The sequence below is a fragment of the Lytechinus variegatus genome, chromosome 3 (assembly GCF_018143015.1).
Source record: "Lytechinus variegatus isolate NC3 chromosome 3, Lvar_3.0, whole genome shotgun sequence".
In the NCBI taxonomy this organism is placed as follows: domain Eukaryota; kingdom Metazoa; phylum Echinodermata; class Echinoidea; order Temnopleuroida; family Toxopneustidae; genus Lytechinus; species Lytechinus variegatus.
The window spans coordinates 3,161,144-3,172,316 of record NC_054742.1 but is presented as its reverse complement, the minus strand read 5'-3'; positions in this window follow the sequence as shown (position 1 = coordinate 3,172,316).

Here is an 11,173-nt window from a genome sequence, read left to right as displayed (position 1 = left end):
GGCTAAACCCATTTGGTCAACTAAATTGCCATTTGGTCTACACTTGGTCTAATTCTCATTTAGTGAAATGTCCAGTTGGTCTAATTTCAGCATAACCTATATAATTATATATTTTTTTACTTTAATTTGTCAAATACTGGTACATAAAATTGGCTTTATATCATGCAGTTCCACATTGTAAATATGTATATTCATTTGGTTCACATGCAATTTGCCCACTTCTCATTTAGTCTAATGCCGAATGGGCTAAACCCATTTGGTCTACACTTGGTCTACACTTGGTCTAATTCTCATTTTGTGAAATGTCCAGTTGGTCTAATTTCAGCACAACCTAGGCTACTTAATTATATTTTTTAACTTATATACATATATTTTAGTCTTTATACATATACCAAATGGGCTTGACCCATTTGGTTTAAAAAAAATTCTAATTGCCATTTGGTCTACACTTTGTCTAATTTACATTTGGTCTACACTACACTTGATCTAATTTTGAGTCCAGTCCAGGGTCTAATTTCAACATGACCTACATCATTATGATTTTATACTTTGTGAAATATATATTTTTTTCTTTATGTAATTTCATTTCACCTTATAGTTTTAGCATTGGTTTCCAAATAAATAATATTTGAACAGTGGCATAATCATGATAATGGAGCCAAAAGTTTTGAAAGGTGTATCGGGTAAATTTATAAAGTTGCAAGCAGAAGCAAACAACAAAAAAATGTTGAAGCGGGGGGGGGGGGGGGGGGGGGGGGGGGGGGGGGGGGGGGGGGGGCGGTGTTAATTAATTTCCTTTTTTTTTCCAATGCCAGATCAATCTTTGTTTTTGCTTGCTAAATTTTTTAAAAATTATATGTTCTATCTACAATTTTTACTAATGATCCTTTTTTTACTTATTTTTTTTCAGACACATTCGCACCCGAACCGACTCTACAAGGGAAGAGAAGGAATTATTGAACCCCTTGAGAATATACAGGTCAAGGGCTGTAATAGTATACAGGGGCACTTCCTGGGAGTTTAATTTCATTTTAATTATGTGTTTTCAGGATTTTTTTTAGGATATCTAACATTGCAGTGAAAATTATTGCCCCTGCTGATAGTTTTTCAGCTGTGCATGCCCCTCCTTAATTTCAGTGAATAAGGTGTGGCACTGCCCTCTATGATTCATTTTGAATTTTAATGGGCTCCAAAATGCAGTAATTTATAAATGATAGCATAATCTTATTTTGATAAAGCATTTTACTTAACGGGGGGGGGGGGGGTGAATTTGACTACTAAACCAGCCCCCCCCATGTCAAGGATTAAATTTTTGGAAAAAAAAGCATATATAAAATAGATATAGTTATTGCATATCAGAATATTATTTTTTCTTGATGTTTTCTCAATAACTCTAAGCTGTTATTGATGAATTCTTTCTTGAAACAAAAATAAGCAATTTATCCAAACATGTCAGTTTCATTTTGTAGACATACGCATTGAATTTACCAATTCAGAATATAAGGTATGCAATCTTTCATAAATGTTGATTTTTATCACTGGTGGATCTGGGGGAGGGCACATCTAGCTCAACCCCCCCCCCTTTGAGAGCTACAGTCAAGATGTAATGAAAATACGCAATTTTCATCAAAGAATCCCCCCTCCCCGTAAGGCCCTTTTTTGCTTGACAAATTTTCATCCTGAAAATGTGCCCCCCCCCCAGGATAAATCCTGGATCCACCACCCCTGGTTTTGATTAAGTTTACATGTATTTTCATTTTGAAAAAAAAAAATTCCTAGAGATTTATAAACAGCATGATTTACACTGAGCATTTCATACACTGTGCAGAAGAAATATTATCTTGAGAAATTTGGTTATTAAATTATGGAAGATATCTTTTGGAAATGAAATTACTTTATTGCAGTTATGTCTTACATTGTATTGTCATTTTACTTGATAGAAATTCATTATTTTTTATAACCATGACAGTGTTATAAATTCATATTTGCTAAATTGTAATAATCATTTTGATGTTCCTTCATCTTCATGAAAGTATGAATTCTAGTCATCTGCTTCAGTCTGCCCAATGAAATGGTTACAAAGGGCCTAAGCATCCCTTGTCATTTTTCAATAATTAGTTAAGTCAGTAGTCAAGTAAGGGGTCAGACAGTTTGGCTGTATTATATTTGTTTAATTGTCTTACTAGTGTCAATTTACTAAACTTTTTCTGCTTGTGATTGAACCACCAAATTGCCAGATAGTACCATTTTGTTGGGCAGACATTAATATTGACTAGAGGACTTACTTTCCAAACCAACCTAAAGATAATATGATACTTCATGTATTACAGGGGTATATTGCCTCCATTCCATTGTTGGGATGTATGCTATGGGCTGGGTAATATCATCTAACTTGTCCTGGAATAATCATTCTCTATAACAAGTTCACAGACAAACGGAGATTCCACTTCAGCAACTCTCAGTTGAACATCAACATTCCTGGCATTGGTGGGGGAAGCCAAAAATTTTAGGGGGGAACCGCCAAAATCTTTTGACCCCCCCCCCGAAAAAAAAAAAGATAGTGACCAAATAATATCTTGGGGGGGGGGACACAGGAAACAAAATTGAAAATTGACAAGCCAAAAAAAATTAAAAAATAAGGTTATCAACAAAAAATTGAGGGGGATGGAATCGTCCCCTCCCCACCTCAAATTTAGGGGGATACTCCCCCCCACTTCCGCCGCCTATGATTCCTGGTGCTTGGAGATCTGCGAAAGGCATGCTATAACATCCACTTAAGTTCCATTTCCTTTCATGTTTTTTCCTCTTCTTAGTGAGCATCTCCAAGTGTTCATATTTTTTTCAGTGTCCTTTTTTAGATTTATCAAACTCAGTTTTATTACCTGATAAAATTCTATCCCAAGAATTGAACACTTTGATCAAATTTGGAAGTTCAACTTAATGTAACTGACAATATATAACTGAAAATAGAAAATAAAAGGCAAAATAATAATTATGAGAAAAATAATAAAGAAACAGTTACTCAAATCAAATTCACTCAAAACCATACACTAATGTACTCTCCTCAAAAATCAGTTCTCACTTTTAGGTATTGATCATTCATTCAGTCAATAAAATAATAAAAACAGAGACAGGAGGTCCTCCTCAAAATAAACACAGAGTCTCACATACACACTACACATTAAGAGTAAAATCAGTTTGTATCTTTCGTGGGATTTGTTTTTATGTAAATCTGGATTCTTCTTGTTAGTAGGGCCTTAGGTCACTCTGACTTGAACTTAAAACTTCCAATCTCAAGAAGGCAAGATATCTCAGTAGATAGTCATTGTCAAGATGTTTAGGAGTTCAATCTGGAGGTGAGGTTATCCATGATGGCATCTGATATTCTGGCAGAAAGAATGAGAAATAAAAAAGTGCATAAATACAATTATTTATTTTTTCAATGCAAATTAAATAAACGAGTCATTCAAGATAGTGTGTATTTTTTAGAGGGGGGGGGGGGGGGGGTGATGGCATATTTTAGTCCAAATTATTTTCATCTTAATTTTTTTCCACTTTGTATTACCATTTATTCAAAAATTGCAATAAACATGTTAATATATAAATGAGTTTTAATCTAGTTGGCAAAAGAAAAACCAGTGGCGGCGGCAGTGCAAAGAAAATGCCAGTAAAAGGCAGTAAAGCACTGTGTCTGAGTGACTGACACCACGGCACTGACAGTGAGGTGAATGTTCATTTTCCAGTGCATGCACATTATTGCCCCATCATATTCACTCGTTTTCAGAAAATATTTAGTTATTCCTCATATGACCATGATTATCTCCTTCATGTCATTACTCTGGTGTTTATTCATGATTTTAAATTCAGGAAATCATTTAGCAAACAAAGAAAACAAAGCATTTCTTGACTGTGATTCCGTGTGATTCAAGTTCTATTTCATTTCTGTGTATCACACGTACGCACGTACGTGACGTAATCTTGATCTCTAATCTGCTAATTGTTATGTTAATTAATCATCCCGTGCGCGCGATTAAAATGGCTCGAAATTCGACCAAATTCAAGGGCAGCTCAGCTTGTAAACCTCACTGAGAAGGGCTTCCACAGCCTTTGCGATTCCCCGCGCTGCAATTTAACTGCAAGACACAGAAAGGAAATCAATTCAAGTTTCACAATCAACGGAAAATCCAGAACACTTCGAGACCCATTTTGCAAGAAATACAACTAAATAAGGTAAGAATTGAGAGCAACTCACGACACTTTTGACTTACCGACACTTTCATGGTTATTTTTGGAAGATTTCATAGAATTTGGGGCACGAAAATGACTTCGGTAGCTCGCGAAAGTCCTATGCATTACGATGACATATTTTTCATCGCACGGGAGGACAATCACAAAGAGAAAATATCATATTCATCCGCGCTGACAGGGGCTTAATTTTGACGATATCGCATCGCTATGCGATTTCACTCATTGACAAGCGGACGAAACTTACGTACAAATTTTGAGCACTTCCGCGACAGCGCCATCTAGTGACTACGGCCGTGCCTACATGTGCCCCATTGAAAAGTGCATTTATTGATGCCCTTTTTTTGGTGGCCTTGGATGTCCCATAAAGTGAAAACTGCCTGCCCTTTCCCTTAAGTGCCCTTTTAAAAAATGGCCTTGCCCCTTTAAATTCTTAATTCGAGCCCTGAATATGTAGGCCCAGACCGGCCAGAGCCTAGACACATACCAATCATGTATCTGTGTATGGACCTCATTCATAGGCGATAATACCCAAATTCCGGGTTGGACATTGCTGTTTTGATTTCCAACCCTGGACTTTGGTAAATGTATGTCTTATACAAGCTGGAGGAATGATCTGATTGCTTTAATTAGGCCCTACCCCTAGCAGTAGAGGCGCACGGCCAGTATGGGAGACTCTCCAATAGGGGAGACAATCTCCCATATTGGAGACTTGCTTTGCAAAAGAACAAAAGAAACAACACCAACAATTGCAATTTTTTCCACCCAAAATTTTGTCTCACTAAGGTCAGAAGCCCATTTGTTTTGTGTGTGGATGACAACCAAAATCCTTATCAAAACAAAAGTAGACGGTGAATTTTTAAAGTAAACAGTGAAAAGGGGTAATTTTACATGAGGAATCTGCCTATCACATTTTTATTTGCCGCCAAGGTGATCCTTTTGCAGCAAATGTAAACAAAAGGAAATTGGTCTCCCAAACTGGAGACTGTCTCTGAAATTGGATACCCAAATTCTTTACAAAAGTCTCTGATATTGGAGATAATCTCTCTCTTGGGAGATGGTCTCCCATATTGGCCGTGTGCCTCTACTGCCTAGTTCTAAAACAGTTTAGAAAGCATTGATTTAGATCTAATTTATAATGATTGATTTGACCACTCTAGGCGACACCCCAATACTTACCCGTGTTAAAAAACTGAGACTCCACTCACGCGCGTTTGGGCCGCCCTAGCTTAGAACTAAGTGATATTTGCGAGTTTTTTTTAAATGCTACTTATATAATAGGAAGGTATGAATCCTATAATAATGTTTAATCGGTACTCACCGGTTCTTTTGTTGCATTTCCAGACCACTTCTCACAATTCTTGGCAAATAGTAGCGGTAAATTTTGTCGCCATAGACAGCTAGTCATCCATCTTTATTTATAAATGGAGCGCCCTTTACGATAGTTGTTAATGCCGCGGAGAAATCGTAAGGCATTTTGGCCTGTGATCAAGGTGTAGCTGTCAGGGTTGGCGGATTTAAATCACGTTGATTTAAATCGTGATTTAAATCGCGATTTAAATCACCATGATTTTTTTTTAAAAATCATTGATTTAAATCACTTCCATTGAAAAATGTACAAATCATGGACAAAGTATTTGTTCAATGCAGTTTTAATTCTTCAAGTCAACTGAAAAACTTTGAATTAACTTTATATCAATAAAAGATCAACAAAGTCTTCATATCTACTTAAAACAAATTAAAATCAAATTAATAATATCAGGTAATTCCTTAAAAACTACAGATGTATGTTGTCAATAGGTACTCATTTTTTGTAAATTATGTCGAGTTTTTCTTCTGAAATTTTACATTCTTTGTCAGTTATTATTAGTCAATTTCTTTCTTAACAAAGTTTCCACATAATTCAAAGACTTTTCAGAGAGCAGTTTGTATTAAAAAAAATATATAATATATAAAAGTCAATGAGAAAAGGTTTGTTGGCAGTTTTCCAGTTTTGATCCTTCGCCTACACATAACTACTTCTGTCATGTAAAATAAAAAAAATGATACCTGCATGTAATCAACATATTTAACATGCCTCTTATTTCGTATTGTTACATTTATCATACATTTGATGTTTTAAATAACATAATTATAAAAATCACATTAACATAATGTAGTACAGTCATAATTTGACTGTTGAGAAAAGCTTTCTCTTATAAACCATTTAAGTCACTGCAGCCCATATTTTGTTCAGTGCTACAAATAATGGAAGTTTTGTTGTAATAATGGAAAGAGCTCTATAACAACAATTTGCAAAACTCAGAATAAACATTTAACACTGCATTTTAATGTTAAGATGCAGGTACTTCAGTTACAATCATTGGCAGTTGTAAGCTGTGTCTCATTTAAAATAAAATACTTCTTTTTGTAATACATATGTTGTAATTTAAGCAGTTTTGCAGTTTCTATCCTTTAAGTTAAAAGTAAGTAGATTTTTTTTCATACTTCATGGATCAAACAGATTTTTTTGTAGAGAATATGGGAATAAAAATTGTAGATTAATGTAAAAAAATCACAGTTACAGAATGTAGTAGTCACCCTTTGACTAAGCTATCTCCTATATTGTTCTCCAAAACTGAGAGTTTTGCATCTATATCTGTAGCGTGTGTGTGTGTGTGTGTGTATTTGAGTTTTGTCAGACGTGTATCAATCAGATATGATTATTTACGTCTGGGACCGACCTTTAACGTCACCATCCGAAAGACGTGACCAGGGCTCGAACCTCGAACCTCTGCATCAATTTGTAACTTCCCCACATAGCTTGGATTACAGGCGCACGCCACAACGCCCAAGAGAAGAGCTTTTTATCAAACTAAAAAGATCCTAAACATATACAGTTGTAGTCTCTCTTTGACTATTGTAAAGCTGTGACTAATTGAAAAAAATCATTGATTTTAATTATTTCTCTTACAATATACATCAATACTAGTAATTGGAAAAGGGTTTGTTGGCAGTTTTGATAAGGGATTTTTTCTCTTGGATTTTTTAAACATTTGAATGAAAAATCCCAGAGGGGAATTTTCTACTCACTGGGGAATTCCCTATGGAATATTCCTTCATAGGCCTACATGTATGTATGATAGAATTAAGTTCAGATACATGATTCCTCAAATTTATTTTTAATTGTCCATTTTTACTGGATTTTAATTACAAAATATGTGGTTAAGAACAATATTAGGGGTGAAATGTATAACACCAATATTGATGTCATTGTAAGAGTAAGGGGGGGGGGGGGATAAATACCCTTTTTTTCGAAGGAACTTTTAAAAAATAAAAAAAATAAAAAAAATCAGATTTAAATCAAAAAAATCTGATTTAAATCAAATAAATCCGATTTTTTTGATTTTTTTAAAAAAATCAAAAAAATCGCCAACCCTGGTAGCTGTTCTATTTTTTTTATATGTGTGAGATCGAAATCACAGCGAGTAAACACTCTTCCATATGGAAGAGTGTATACTCGCTGTGATATGATCCCGATAGGGAGGCGCAACACCCCCACCCACATGGGCGCAAATCCCAGGGCCGGGGGACATGTCCCCCTCACCCAAAATAGTAGGGGGCACATTATAAAATGTCCCCCTACTATTTTTGGTCATTTCATTCAAAATCGAAATAAAACATGTATTTTGGAAGAGACGATCTTACTTTTGGGATGCCCCCTTTTTTTTGCTTGTTTGCTTGTCAAATTTCTTTTGGTCAAGATGACCTTCTTTAGGGGGTGATAAACCTTTTTTTGTTTGTTTGTTTTTTACTTGTCAAATTTTCCAGCCCCTGGTCCCCCTACCTTTGGGGAGAGTAGTAGACATACTCTTGATATTGTTTGCGAATCTGCACGGGCGTCGGAGGCTGGGGGATGAGGAAAAGCGGTGAGACGAGAACAAAAATAGAAGGGAAAAGAGGACAGAAAAAAAGTGAAAGAAAGAAAAACTAATGGAAAATAAAAGGGAAGAGAAAATAGGGAGAAATGTGATGGGTAAAAAAAATTATGGGGAAAGAGGACAGAAAAAAGTGAACGAAAGAAAAATTAATGGAACATAAAAGGGAGGAGAAAATAGGGAGAAATGTGATGGGTTACGTCGAGATTTTATGTGCCCGTGCAAAAAGAAATGAGCAGAGGTTGAGATGTTGTCCGTTTGGGCAAATTAATGCCTGTCTGTTTCTCGGACTGGCGCCCGTGTTGCAAAAATTATTACCGTAAGCTGATGGAATCACTGCTTCATGTATACCGACAGTGACAGGATTTAGCGGTTGTAGGTATAAATCGCGCTCTAACACTCTAAAATTGTGTTCTTTATCAAAAAGCTGTCCTTCATATTCATTTTCGCAAAAGAATATAAAGTTAATTTCAATCATTGTCTATAGTTATCCTGTTTATGATAAAAATACTTAGAAATTGGGTTAGGTTAGGGTTATCAAATTATCAGGGCAGAAAATATATTTTTTTCTGATTTTGCGCGTCGAGCTGGCATTATTTGATCTGTGAGATTATGTTTTTGATGACATTCATTGTATTCACAGCAATAATTATTAAACATTGCGCACGCGCCGTGCGCCGCATGAATTATGTAGATGGGCTCCGTAACACAAAGATTAGCGATCAATCGCTAAATGAACTGACCAATCAATATCAATGTTACACGCGCATTTGGTTTAAAATGCTGACCAGGGACCAATCAGTGCGCTTCTTTCATATTTGCAATCCATCGCAAACCTTTGTGTTACGGAGCCCGGGGGAGCGTTTCATGAAAGGACTTGTCGGACGTTTTATCCGACAAGTCCCATTTTATCCTACAGTTACCATAGAACAGTGCCTCACAGCCAATCAGAGTCAGAGAAAGATGTCAGATCTGACAACTTGTCGGACAAAAATGTTGATGAAACACTCCCCATGTGAATAACTTACCGCTACACACGAGCAGTTGCTCTATATATTCTATGTAATATAATATATAGAGCAACTGCCCATTTTTAATGGTCCATAATATACCCACTTTTTTCTTTTTTGGAACGAGTATGAAGTTATCTACTGATATACTGAATGTACAATAAAAGTCATTATCATGTATTTCTTGACATTTCATTTACTTTTTTCCCATAATTATATCCCATAGCTGCTCGCATAGACCTACGCCGTCACAAATAACAAAACAAAATCTCACTTTTTTTTCTTTTTTGGTGGGGGATGGATTTTCCATACGCATACGTACACTTTTTCAAATTATTTTTTTCTGCTATTTTCATAATAAACTTTAAATGATTTCGCCTTTGCACTATTATTTTTTTTAAAGACAAAATAACAAAATTACATCTAGTCATCATCATCATATCATCGTCACCAACTTCATTCTCATCTTCATCACCACTACCACTACCACCATCATTATCATCATCATCATCATCACCGCCACCATCACCACCACTATTATCTTCACCAAGATAATTTTCATCATCATCATCGTCTTTCTTTTTTTCTTATTTTTTCCCCTTCCCTTCTTTTTTTCCTTCCTATTTTCCTCCTTTTTTAGAGGGGCACACCACCACGCCCCCTCACTGGATATCGGCCTCTAAATATGTTTGTTGTTGTATATAAGTTGGCGGATGCCTCATGAAATGAAATAAGAGAAAATAAGGAAAGGGAAACTAAGAAAAAAAGAAGGACTGAGGAGAAGAAAAATAAAGCCAAACAAACAAGAAAAAAATATCAAAATTTCTTCTACGTGAGTTTAATAATTATGTTTTCAATGAAATGAGAACATAAAAGAATTGAAACAAGTAAGAAGGGCTATACATCGTAGCAAAGAAATAGAGGGAAGCTCCGAGACAATAAAAAGGGTGAGAAAAAGAAAAGACTTTGAAATACTCACAACACGAGCATAATAAAAAAATATGGAATAAGCGAGGACAAGTAGCTGAGGGACCCCCCCTCTCTCTAGTTATTTATCTATCAAACTCGCATACACAAGAACTTCTTAAAAAATATTGCAAGCAAAAAGCACGAGCTGACATTTTTTTAAATATTCAAAACTGATAGAGAGACACATTTTAAACAATTCATGAATCATAACAATTATTCATTAGCTTACCAATCGAATCATTCGATTGCGACAAATGATCTGAGCCAATGTTTTTAGGAATTCATTAAAAGCATAGTTGTATCTCAACATTAAAATAATTAAGGCGGGCGCAAGGTATCAGCTAAAGCTTCATACACCGATAAATTTTTTTTGGACATTTTAATTATTTTCGGTAATCATGAAAAAGATTGATATATCATGAAAGCTCAAATCCCGAGGAGGAATATTTTTATTAATTGACTTTAAAAAAAAATGTTCTAAGCCCCATTTAATATTTGATTATAAGTCGGTGCAGTAAAAGCTGAAAAAATAAAGTATTTTGTGTTCCTCTATCATAATTCTCTTTCTCTTTAACCCTGGTTCCTTTTTTCTGGGGGGGGAGCATTTTGGTTAAAAAAGAGAGAAAAAAGATAATTGCTGGCTTGTGGACGGTAGTGGTAGGGACACCCCCCCCCCCCCGTAGTTACGCCAATATGGGACCAAATGATCCTACATGTCCGAGGCGAAACTTGTGCAATCAATTAAACGTTATTTTTGAAAAAAATTAAAGCTTGCGCTGTTTAACTTTAATCTCTTTCACCTAAATTTGCGATGAACGCTGCGTTATGAAATATATAATTATCAACATCTGGCGAAAAGAATAACCATCCGATCACCTGACGAGAACGCGTATCACGTGATCTGCATATCAGCTTCGATCCCGCTTCGATCGCGAGTCAGAAGTGAAGGGCAACTGCCAAGAAAATCAGGAAAAAGTCGTCAAAATGTAAGTTTCCCTTATTTTCTTTCATTTTTTGTTGTTGCTAACAATG